This window comes from Microtus oregoni, unplaced genomic scaffold (genome assembly GCF_018167655.1).
Source record: "Microtus oregoni isolate MIOR12 unplaced genomic scaffold, Mior012 000044F_000, whole genome shotgun sequence".
NCBI lineage: Eukaryota > Metazoa > Chordata > Mammalia > Rodentia > Cricetidae > Microtus > Microtus oregoni.
Genome location: NW_024543211.1, coordinates 367,423 through 379,737, shown reverse-complemented (window position 1 = coordinate 379,737; position 12,315 = coordinate 367,423). Strand labels below are relative to the sequence as shown.

Genomic DNA, 12,315 nt, shown 5'->3' with positions numbered 1-12,315 from the left:
AGTGAGAGTTGCCCAGTGTCGCCCAGTACCTCAGTTCTCTTTATCTCAGCCCAGGCAGGAATTATGAGTAGCCCGGATATTGGTGCTTACTCCGTCCCCTGGGGATGGAAGGGGATGGGGCCCAGTGCATTTTATGGTGCTTAGTGCAGACTTGCAAATGTTAACATGTTTTTTTTTTTCAAGAAACCTTTTTTTTTGCAGGGGTGGGGATTGGGGGTGGCACATGCCTTTAATCCCAGCACTTGGAAGGCAGAGGCTGGCAGATCTCTGTGAGTTCAAGGCCAGCCTGGTTTACAGGATAGAGTTCCAGGACAGCCAGGGCTACACAGAGAGTCCTTGTCTTGGAAAAAACAAAAAAATTTTTTGTTGAAGTTCTTTGGGATTTGGCATTTAGTGCTTTCACTACAGAGTCATTGTGAGTGAAGCTGGGTGACACCTACCGTGTCATTCACTAGTGACAGCCTCAAAAGCAACCAAATGAAAAGCACTCCGATTGGTCCCTCCCATTTGAGCATGAACTTGGGGCAGGCACGTGGTTTCTATTCTGTACGACATCTAGCCTGCTGTGGGTATTCACATTTTAACCGTTAGGTGACTTATGTATTCTTGGTAACTAAACTCAGATATGGCATCTGTATGTAGCCAATGACTTGGTTGAGTCATTGTAAGTGTCTGCTTGGGAGTAGCTTTTAGAAGACAGCACCTCTGATCCAACTTCATTTTACCCCTTTCTCTACCCGGTCCCCATCCCCCCAGCCCTGCAACACCACCTCCAGCCTAAAGGTTTTGCTAGTGTGCCATTTGCTGCTTTTGCCTTGTAGATGAAAGGCTCAGGGAGGGTCTCTGATTGCCTTCCCATCTCCCCATACCTGTCTGCACCAGCTGAGTGCCCTCCCTCCTGCAGTCATCCGCGGCCCACTCCCAGTGCTGAGCTCTGTGGAAGTCATGCCTTTGTCACACTTCACCAATGCTGTTTGCATGACTGCTGTTTGCAGGCCCCTGGCTGCTCCTGCACATACCCAGACACTCTGTGCCTGTGTTCTGTGGTTGTGGAGAGCGGATCCCGTTGGTATTGGTCAGTTATCCTAGTGTCTTGTCTATGGCTGTATTATCCTAACAATATTCTATAATTAAAGGTATAATTTTTAAAGTAAAAAAAATAAAAATGGCATTCCAATGTGTGGCCAAAAATTTCAGATAAAATCTGAAATACCTTGGAAAAGGAATCTAAACACAAAACTACATAGACAAATGCAGCTTCTCGGTAACTGCCTTTATTTGGTGGGCTATGCTGGAGATCTGTGATCAGAGGCTCGCCTCCTATTACAGATGGCTTTCTAAATCAGCATTTGCAGAAAATAGGCAGTTCTTTAAAGAGACATCAAGTTTACTCATATGGTGTCTTCTTTCTCTTTCTGACCTGAGAGTCTAGGTTATGAACCTGCTGGCCACACCCCTGTATTTCTGCAAATCAAAGAATGTGTGGATCCCTGACTTGATTCTCCAGGACAGACATGCTCAGGAGTTAAGGTCATGTGTTTGTGGCTGAAGCCCACCTTTAGTCTTTTATTCAACATGACTGCATCTTGAATAGTTTCTAGATAGCATTATTGGGAATTACCTTCAACACCTTCACAGAAATGTCCTTTCTTAGTCACTGCACTGATCTTCTTTGCTACTGTGCACTATATCATACAGAAATTTACCATACAGTTCTGTGTTCAAAGATATGATTGCTGACTTCTACTGCAGAATGGTATTTTCCCCATTTTTAATTCTGTGTCCAATTTCTTGATAGTTCAGAATTTTGAGTTATTTAAATGCATGATGATTGATTATGGTCTATAAACAAAAGTCAGGATAAGAGAAAATTTTAAACTTTGAATATAAAAGTGATGTGTTTACTGTCATTAATAGGTGCCACCAATAAATGATAACAACATGATTGCTCTTTCTGGCCAGCCAAGAATGATCTACAACCTCGTAGAATGAACTTAAGCATGGGTACACCTGAATAGTAAGTATTTATGTTCCAATTATGGCCAATTGCTTTGGTTAAATAGCCAACTATCTTTTATTTATATTTATTTATTTGTTTGTTTGTTTGTTTGTTTTTCGAGACAGTGTTTCTCTTTGGCTTTGAAGCCTGTCCTGGAACTAGCTCTGTAGACCAAGCTGGTCTCGAACTCACAGAGATCCGCCTGCCTCTGCCTCCCGAGTGCTGGGATTAAAGGCATGCACCACCATCGTCCGGCCGCCAACTATCTTTTAAAGACTTACATTTTCAGCTTGTTTCCTGATTATTTGTTTTGTTTTGTACTTTTCCCTCAGTTGAGGAATATTTGGGCTCAGAAATTCTTTAAGAAGAAAGACTGCCAGGCGATGGTGGCGCACGCCTTTCATCCCAGCACTCGGGAGGCAGAGGTGAGTTCGAGACCAGCCTGGTCTACAAGAGCTAGTTCCAGGACAGGCTCCAACACCACAGGGAAACCCTGTCTCAAAAAAAACCAAAAAAAAGAACAAAGACTAAATTAGTTTCCAATACTATCAGTCCTTTATTTCTTTTGGGCAAAGGATGAGTTAAGATGAACTTCGATCAGCCTTTTATACCTTACTGTTATAAATGACATGTTCATGAGGCTGAAAAGAAGGCTCAGCTCTTAGAACATTGGTGACTCATCCAGAGAATCTTTGATACCCAGCACCCATAAGACAGCTCACAACTGTCTGTTCCTCCAGTCACAGGAGAGTAGACACTGTCTTCTGGTCATCACTAGTACCTGAGATACACTTGCTACACTCACTGGTCAAACTCCTACATCTAAGTTGAATTTCATTCCTTTTTAAGGTAACAGGCACATAAAGAAAACCTATTTAAAATATAGAATCAAATACACATCTGTCTTTTCAGTATTTGCCCATTTTGTACCCTAAGAGGCCAGAAGAATGCACCCGATCTCCAGGACCTCCAATTACAGGGAGTTCTATCCAATCAGATATGGTGCTATGAGTCAAACCTGGGTACCCAAGAGGAGCAGTACTCCTGAGACAACTCTCCAGGTCCCACATGTGTCATTATAATTCTTAAGGTAGAGGAGTCACATTGTTCCTTCTGTCTCTTATCACTTGAAGGATAAAGTCCACTATAGATGGTTGTCAAAGATTCAATGGAAGGAATGTGAATGGAATTTGTATATTGCTTCTTATTTTCATTGTTAAGAGACTTCTCTTTATGTGAGGGAATATTTAAAATGTTGGTTGAAATCAGTCTGACTCCAGGCAGATTTTATTAGGAAAACTTCCATAATTTGGGAGTCTTTGTCTTTTGTGATGTTTTTGAGATAGGATATGTCCACATAGCCATTGATGCCAGGTATGCATTATGTGGAACAAGCTGGCATCAAACTCACTGAGATTGGACCCACCCACATTCCTGTGTTCTGTGATTAGAGCCATGCACCTCTATGTTGAGCTGAAATGTTTGTAAAGGACTTATTGAGTAAAAAAAAAAACACATAATGAAAGACTTAAAAGGGAACATCATTGTTTTGATAAATAACAATATTTCTTCAAATTGTATTATTTAAATGGCCAAATAATTTCATATGTTCAAAATAATGAGTCATTGTTATTGCATTGTCAATTCCATCCATTTAAAAATGTTTGAAGTGTGCTTTTGTGACTACACCTGCGACATGATGTGCATGTAGCACAGATAGGAAAACTAACAGGGGTCTATGATCTACGTCCACGTTGTGAGTTTTAGTCCTTAAACCTTGGGAGTCATTTGACTGCAAATACACTGAAAGAAACTTCTTTTGGTTTAAAAATTATTTGTGAATGAGATGATGTAGGAGTGTGTATAAGTAACTGATGAAGTCAACAAATATGAAAAAATTCGTAAGAGTATTAGGGTAAACAAGATATAGAAGCCAGGTTATCAGACTTAGAGGCAATGAACTTTAATAAATGATGCAATTTTCTGGCATGTAATTTTGGTTTTGAGAAAGTATAAATACATGTCTTGTTCTCAGAATGAAGAAATTAAAAAAATCTGTGCTGGTAAGAGTATTTTCACATGCATAGCAGATTGACTATTCAAATTGTCCCATGGTCCTCTCTTGTTGTATGAAATTGCATTTACAATTTGAAAAGAAAATAAGACTCTACTGTTGTAATATTTCTTCTAATTGAATTTGAGCACCAATGAGATGACTCAGTGGGAAAGGACTCTTATGGGCAAGACTAGAATCCCAACCTCGATTACATGTTGAATTTTTCAGGAAAATGGATGGAGCGAGAAAACATCATTTTGAGAGAGCTAACCCAGACACAGAAGACAATTATCACATGTAGTCAGTCATTAAGTGGATTTTAGTCATAAAGCAAAGAAACCCAGCCTACAAATCACAGTCCCAGAGAACTTAGACAACATGAGGACACTAAAGAGACATACAAAGTTCTAATATACATGTGAATTAGAAAAAGACAAGATCTCCCGAGTAAATTGGGAGGATGGGACCTTGTGAGAGTACTGAAGGGAAGGGAAGAGGCAGGAGGGGAGCAGCAAAAAAATGTAGAGCTCAATAAAGATCAAAAAAATTTACAAGAAAAGAACATTAAGTTATGGTGTCAGATAAACAGATGATTGCTGATTAGACTACGTTATTACATCTATAAAACATGAATGAAAATACTTCTTTAAATACACATAAGGTATTTAACATTTCTTATTATTTATTTTATCAGTCATTTTAATGTGAATACTGTCAAATTCTGTTGAAAAACCACATACATTTGGAGTTCATCATCGACCCTTGGACTTGTATACAGGGGGCAGACATATGAGCATCATGAATTCAAAATAATCCCTGAATTTTTCCTGACATCCAAGCTAGGATTAATAACAAACAAAAGCTGAAGGGAATTTCTGAAAAGATAAAAATCTAAACCAGAAACAACCCAAAACATTTACTCAAAAAGTATGTTCCCACATGGCCTGACACTTCAATAACCAATGGGAAACAAGTATGATGGGTTTACCATTCTATACATTATAGCAGAAAAATACCCATCACTTGGTAAAGGCACAAAAAAAGATGAACAAAATCCATAGAAGTAATATAAAGACTACAAAATAGAATTCACTAAATGGATTTGCCACACATATAGCTCACTTTAGTACATACTTCAAATATTTCAATGTAGAAACCATAATGCAATGATCTCCACCAGTCTTGATTAAACATGGTATGTAATTTACTTCCCTCAAGGTTATGATAAAAATTTTTACTTAAAGCTAGAGAAAACTGTGATTTCTAAAGAAATTAACCAATTGTTGTCATGAATTGAACTTTCTTTTTTCTAAGAGTGTGTTCCTATTTCCAGACTTCAAAAAGATATAAATAGACTAAAAATATATGAGGCACTAGAGTCATGCCTAGGTGAGAACTAATGTCAGATGTTTGACAGCTTCCTGTAATTTCTTCTGCAATAATATCCAAGGTATTATCTTTATGTGGATACAGAATGCACATTCAAATACACACAAATACACACACATACATCACATAACTACAATGAACAAAACTTTTAAGACAGTTTTTCACTCATGAAAACATTTCTCCTGTAAACATTCATTCATTTCTGTAAAAGAGGAGCTGAGAGTCATCGTACAGCTTACTTACACAATGAATTGGTTCATGTAAAGAAAAAGCAAACTTAGACTTGAAGTAAAAGAAATTAATTCTTCTAAGAAAGCTTTCCAGGCCGGGCAGTGGTGGTGCACAACATTAATCCCAGCACTTGGGAGGCAGAGGCTTTTCTAGGACAGGCCCCAAAGCTACAGAGAAACCCAGTCTCAAAAAACAGAAGAAAAAAAAACAAAAACAAAAAAAGAAGAAAGTTTCCCAGTAGAAATATCTGGTTCTGATCTCCTCTACTCTCAAGGGAATATTTCATAATATATGTCCAATTACTCTGTCATCTTCTGAACTAAGTTCCCAAACAGAGGCATCAATTGTATCTTGGCTCAACTCCAGGAGTTTCTGAAACATTCCAGTAAAAGAGGTATTCACATAAATCTTGAATCAGATTTATTTGAGAAGGAAGAAAACATGAGTATGAATACCTCTGCAAAGTGTGGAAAGGGACAGCTGCATGCTTAATGAGCATAAGGCTCAAATAGGACTTCTTAATAACCGAGAGCAAAGGAAATTTTGATGGTGGGAATTTGCTGGATTTCAATACCTGATCCTGAAAAAGCTCCGGGATGGGCTTGATTTTATGCCGAGGGATTCATTGCTTTTGTGCGCAGTGGACAAGGATAGAGTTTGTTTTTATGGATCTGATTTGAGAGCCAAATTGTGTTTCTTTACTGGCCCCTTTTAACGTTGGCTGTTTTCAGAGAGATGTTGTTTCTTTAACTACTTCTAGATTCAGAGACAAGGTACTTTCTTTTGGCTCTGGTTTCAGGACCAATGTATGTTTCTTTAAATACCCTTTCTCCAACCAATAATGCTTCATAAAATGTTTGTCCATTAGTTTGCTACTTCAAACTAAAATAATAAGAGGTATCATGATGCTTGAACAAATTGTTGACACTATAAAATTCTTTTCTATACAATAACTGTTTTTGTTTAAAGAATAATTTACAATAAGCCCTCAGTTTTTTCCTCAGGTCCTAAGATTATGGTAATATGCACCACAAACTTAATCAGATTGATTACACACAAAAAGTCTTACTCCTATATGAAGCACAAATCATTCTGACACTGATTTTCATAGAGTATCACTACAGTATGATTTTTCTCATGTTTTTAAAGAACACACATATTAAACTCAGGGTTTCTCTATAAGATGTCTTATTTTACATATTTGGAGATGATTGGGAAAAAGGATTCAGGACAGATTTCATTCACATGTATCTCTCCAGTATGTGTTCTTTTATGCAATTGAAGATGATTGTGACATGCAAGTCCTTACCACATTGATGGCATTTATAGGGTTTCTCTCCAGTATGGGTTCTTTTATGATTTTGAAGAGCACAGTTGTGAGCAAAGACCTTACTTCATTGATTACATTTAAAGGATTTCACTCCAGTATGTGTTCTTTTATGCCTTTGAAGATGACTGTGTTGAGCAAAGGCCTTACCACACTGATTACATTCATAGGGTTTTTCTCCAGTATGTGTTCTTTTATGTTTTTGAAGATGACTAAGATATGCAAAGGCCTTACCACACTGATTACATTCATAGGGTTTCTCACCAGTATGTGTTTTTTCATGGTATTGAAGGTGACTATGATGGGCAAAGGCCTTACCACACTGAATACATACATAGGGGTTCTCTCCAGTATGTGTTCTTTTATGCATTTGAAGACTACCACGGTGAGCAAAGGCCTTACCACACTGATGACATTCATAGGGTTTCTCTCCAGTATGTGTTTTTTTATGACTTTGAAGAGTACTAGGTCGAGCAAAGGCCTTACCACACTGATTACATTCATAGGGTTTCTCACCAGTATGTGTTCTTTTATGCATTTGAAGAGTACCACGGTGAGCAAAGGCCTTACCACACTGATGACATTCATAGGGTTTCTCTCCAGTATGTGTTTTTTTATGACTTTGAAGAGTACTAGGTCGAGCAAAGGCCTTACCACACTGATTACATTCATAGGGTTTCTCTCCAGTGTGTGTTCTTTTATGCCTTTGAAGATGACTGTGTTGAGCAAAGGCCTTACCACACTGATTACATTCATAGGGTTTCTCTCCAGAATGTGTTCTTTTATGCTCTTGAAGATTACTAAGATATGCAAAGGCCTTACCACACTGATTACATTCATAGGGTTTCTCTCCAGTATGTGTTCTTTTATGGTATTGAAGGTGACGATGATGTGCAAAGGCCTTACCACACTGATTACATTCATAGGGTTTCTCTCCAGTATGTGTTCTTTTATGCATTTGAAGAGTACCATGTTGAGCAAAGGCCTTACCACACTGATTACATTCATAGGGTTTCTCTCCAGTATGTGTTCTTTTATGCATTTGAAGAGTACTAGGTCGAGCAAAGGCCTTACCACACTGATGACATTCACAGGGTTTCTCTCCAGTATGTGTTCTTTTATGACTTTGAAGAGTACTAGGTCGAGCGAAGGCCTTACCACACTGATTACATTCATAGGGTTTCTCTCCAGAATGTGTTCTTTTATGACTTTGAAGAGTACTAGGTCGAGCAAAGGCCTTACCACACTGATTACATTCATAGGGTTTCTCTCCAGAATGTGTTCTTTCATGCAATTGAAGGTAATCCAGATGTGCAAAGTATTTACCACACTGACTAAATTCATAAGGCTTCTCTCCATTATGTGCTCTTTTATGCATTTGAAGATTACTTTTCTGAGCAAAGGCCTTACCACACTGATTACATTCATAGGGTTTCTCTCCAGTACGTGTTCTTTTATGTGTTTGAAGATTATCCTGACATGCAAAGCATTTACCACATTGAAAACATTCATAGGGTTTCTCTCTAGTATGTGTTCTTTTATTCTTTTGAAAATGACTGTGATCAGCAAAGGCCTTACCAAGCGCATTAAATTTATATGATTTTTCTTCATTATGTGTTCTTTTATGACTTTGATGAGTTTCATAATGAACACAGTCTTTACCATCTTGACTATATTCATAGGGTTTCTCTCCAGTGGGTGTTCTTTCATGCATTTGATGATGACTGTGATAATCAAAGGCTTTACCACATTGCTTAATTTCACAGCATTTTTCTCTGGTATGTGTTTTTTCATTCCTTAGAAGGTGAGTGTCATAAGACAAGGTTTTAGCATAGTGAGAACATACTGAAAATTTCTCTCCAATTTGATTTCTTTCAATCCTGCAAGGATAATTTACACATGTAAAAGCTTTACCACATTCAATATACTGTTGAACCTCAGATCTGTATGAATTAATTTCATAATTTGTTCCAGTTGTAAAAATGAATCAAATATTAATGTCTTATAACTTCATTTAAAATCATGTTTTCTTCTTTCATTAGGAAAAATATTTGTGATGATAATTCCTTTGTGTCATGGTTTACCATTTCATCTATACCTATCTCTATATTTTTCTATGATTTTTTCACATTTTTTAAAAGAAATGCATACACTGAGTGCCTTACGATCTTTACTGCATTCATAAATTTTACTGTGAATCCTTATACATTGACTAAGTGAACTAAGACACTAAGAAGTATTGGCAGACTTAGAACTCATGGGGCTTTTTTTTTTAATGTGAAGTTGTTTATGTATTAACAATGATGGTAAAATACCAATTACTGTATACTTGCACTTAATTGAACAAGTATACTCTCCATGGGAACTACAGTTTATCTTCTAATTGTTCTTAATGAGTCGTATGCTACATCTTTCCATATCCATATTCTCATATGCTTGTATCAAGAGTTCACATATGATATACATAGTAAGGAAGAATAGTAAATAAAAGATTTCCACATTGAATCCTCATGGTTTCACTTGCTGTTCCTCATAGACTTGTGGTATAGATATTAAGGTTTCTCCACAACAACTGCCCATTGACCCTTGACTCTAACTGCCACTTTCACTAAACTTAACAAGTCACAAAAAGTCTATGAGTAATCCAAGTCTTACCATGAGCTATTGATTTAGGAGAAAGTTTGCAGCTACACTCATCACTGAAATGTGTATAAAGTTATTGTCATAAGTAGCAAGAAAGAAATGACCTGGCAGATCTACTACATAGCCCTCACGTTGCTATGATTCAAATGGTGATTATCTGTTTAGTCATTGCTTCCTTGACTTTTTCTTTTTCTTTTTTTTTAGTTTTTTTCGAAACACGGTTTCTCTGTGGTTTTGGAGCCCATCCTGGAACTAGCTCTGTAGACCAGGCTGGTCTCAAACTCCCAGAGATCCGCCTGCCTCTGCCTCCCGAGTGCTGTTGACGTTTTCTTAAATGAATGCCTTGCACATGCAATTCACCTATGAGAAATTGAGGAATATGGATTTGTGAGAATTTAATAACCATCAATGCATTTAAAGCTGTGCTTATTTACAATGCTGCTTTTGATTCATTGTTCCAGGACATATTAGAAACTCATCAGAGGCACATTGTTATAAACTTGCACAGGAAAATTACCTTGTAGGTCTTCTAGAGCATTGACTATGTTCTTCAGTGTTACAGACCTCCAAAATGTACCCTGAAATACAGTACCAGAATATGTATGTTATATTATTTAATATTGTACAACAATTAGGTCATTCTCTTTTTTTAATTATTATTATTTTTTTTTGTTTTTCGAGACAGGGTTTCTCTGTGGTTTTGAAGTCTGTCCTGGAACTAGCTCTTGTAGACCAGGCTGGTCTCGAACTCACAGAGATCCACCTGCCTCTGCCTCCAGAGTGCTGGAATTAAAGGCGTGTGCCACCACTGCCCAGCTAGCTCATTATCTTAAGTGCACCTAAGAACTATGATTGTGTTACTCATCTCATTTTCTTCTTTCTAAATCAAATTACAGAACAACATTATAAGGCAAGGAAAGGTTGTCTCCATATTTTGAAACATGAAGGAAATTCATTTTTACCTGTAGTAGTGAGGTTCCTGAAGGTCTCCAGCATCACATCTTTGTAGAGATTTTTCTGGGAAGGACTCAGCAAATCCCACTCTTCCTGAGTGAAGTTGATATGTAGATCATCATAGGTCACTGCCTTCAAAAATATACCATACGTGTGTACATGTAAGCATGACAGTGACATCATTGGAAATGCATACTTCTTTGAAAGTACAGTTGTATGATTCTGGTGCTCCCCATTCTTATTCTGTGATATAGTCAGTTACTTTAGAAGTAAATTGAAAATTAGAGTCAATTCTGTCATTTCTATACAATCTGAATGGGATTTCACCTTATAAGAACAATATCTATTAACAGGGTGAGACAAGAAAAAAGATCAACAGTAAATTGTATGCATGAGAAAATTGTATGAAAAATTCCTCATTATAGAAAGAAAAAAAGATACACAAATGGGTGTATTGGTTTATTGTGCCTTTAACCACAACACTGAGAAAACAGAGGTGGGTATATTTGTCTCTGAGTTGAATGCCAGTCAAGTCAATGCAATCAGGTCCAGGAAAAGTGGCAGTACACATTAAGACTCTGTCTCCATTGCAAACCTCAATAAAACAAACAATGGGATAGAAAAACTAACAGGCTTTTATTGAAGTTTCTACAAAGAGTTGTTTTCACTCCAGTTCTGTAGTCTTCTTCCAGACCCTGAAGTACCCTAATATAAACTTCAATACCAATAACATTTTGTAGAAAAAGAACTTCCTGTATAAAACAGTTAAAAGTGGACAGATGAAAACAGTAGAAATATATATGTTGGTCATAAATAATCAACACAGACCTGGAGAGGGGGCAGATTAATTCAGCACTCTTGCTGATCTGGAATGGAGATGGACAAATTTGCCTGTACTTACATGGGGATTATAACTATCCATTTTCCAGGGTAAGGATTTCTGATATTCTTTGATCACTTTCATGGTACATATCCATGCAGGCATATAAAACAGTCATATTGATTTAAAAAAATCAAAGCAAGCATAACAAGCAAGAAGATGTTCATACAGCTGCAATTTAATGACTCAAAATACTCAGGCAGTATTAATGCTATCAATCCATGGGATGGTATCCTGGGAATCAGAGAGATACCCTCTGTCAAATTTTAAAATTCAAGATAAGCATGAAGCTCAGCACAGCAGCATATACTTGACATAAAAAATACCTGCATTCCAGGGCCATCATCCAATAACATCACAACAAATAGAGCGAGGAATGATGCCTCCCTTTACTTTCAGGAATTTAGAGCCACACAATGACTCAGATAAAACAGCAGGTTACCAAACACTTGAGCACTGAATAAGAACTCTTTCTGCTATATCTTATGTGATTTAGAGATTGAGCCCATAATGATGGTAAACACATTTCAGTATAAATAGGAATTTGGCTGATTAATGTCAAGCACAACACAGTAGATATAAATGTCAGGAAATTACTTTAGGGTATTGAAACTCATAGCATACAATGAGGAATTTTATCTAGAAAGGCTTCTCCTGGTAAGGATCCACAGAAAATTGAAATAAAACCAATAAGGAGAGAAAGTTCTTCAAATACATGATATTTTCTGGTGGGTTGTTTATTTAATCAAGTACATTCTGAACCCAGTCACTATTGGTCCATGGTCAACAAATGAAAGAAATCATTTCATCACTTAGAAGATTCACATTTAATGATC

At 37.2% G+C, this 12,315-nt stretch overlaps 1 pseudogene; it reads right to left on the bottom strand.

Annotated features, from left to right (window-relative positions):
* The window catches only part of LOC121434582, a 46,478-nt pseudogene that overhangs the window by 32,552 nt on the left and 1,611 nt on the right, over positions 1-12,315 (bottom strand).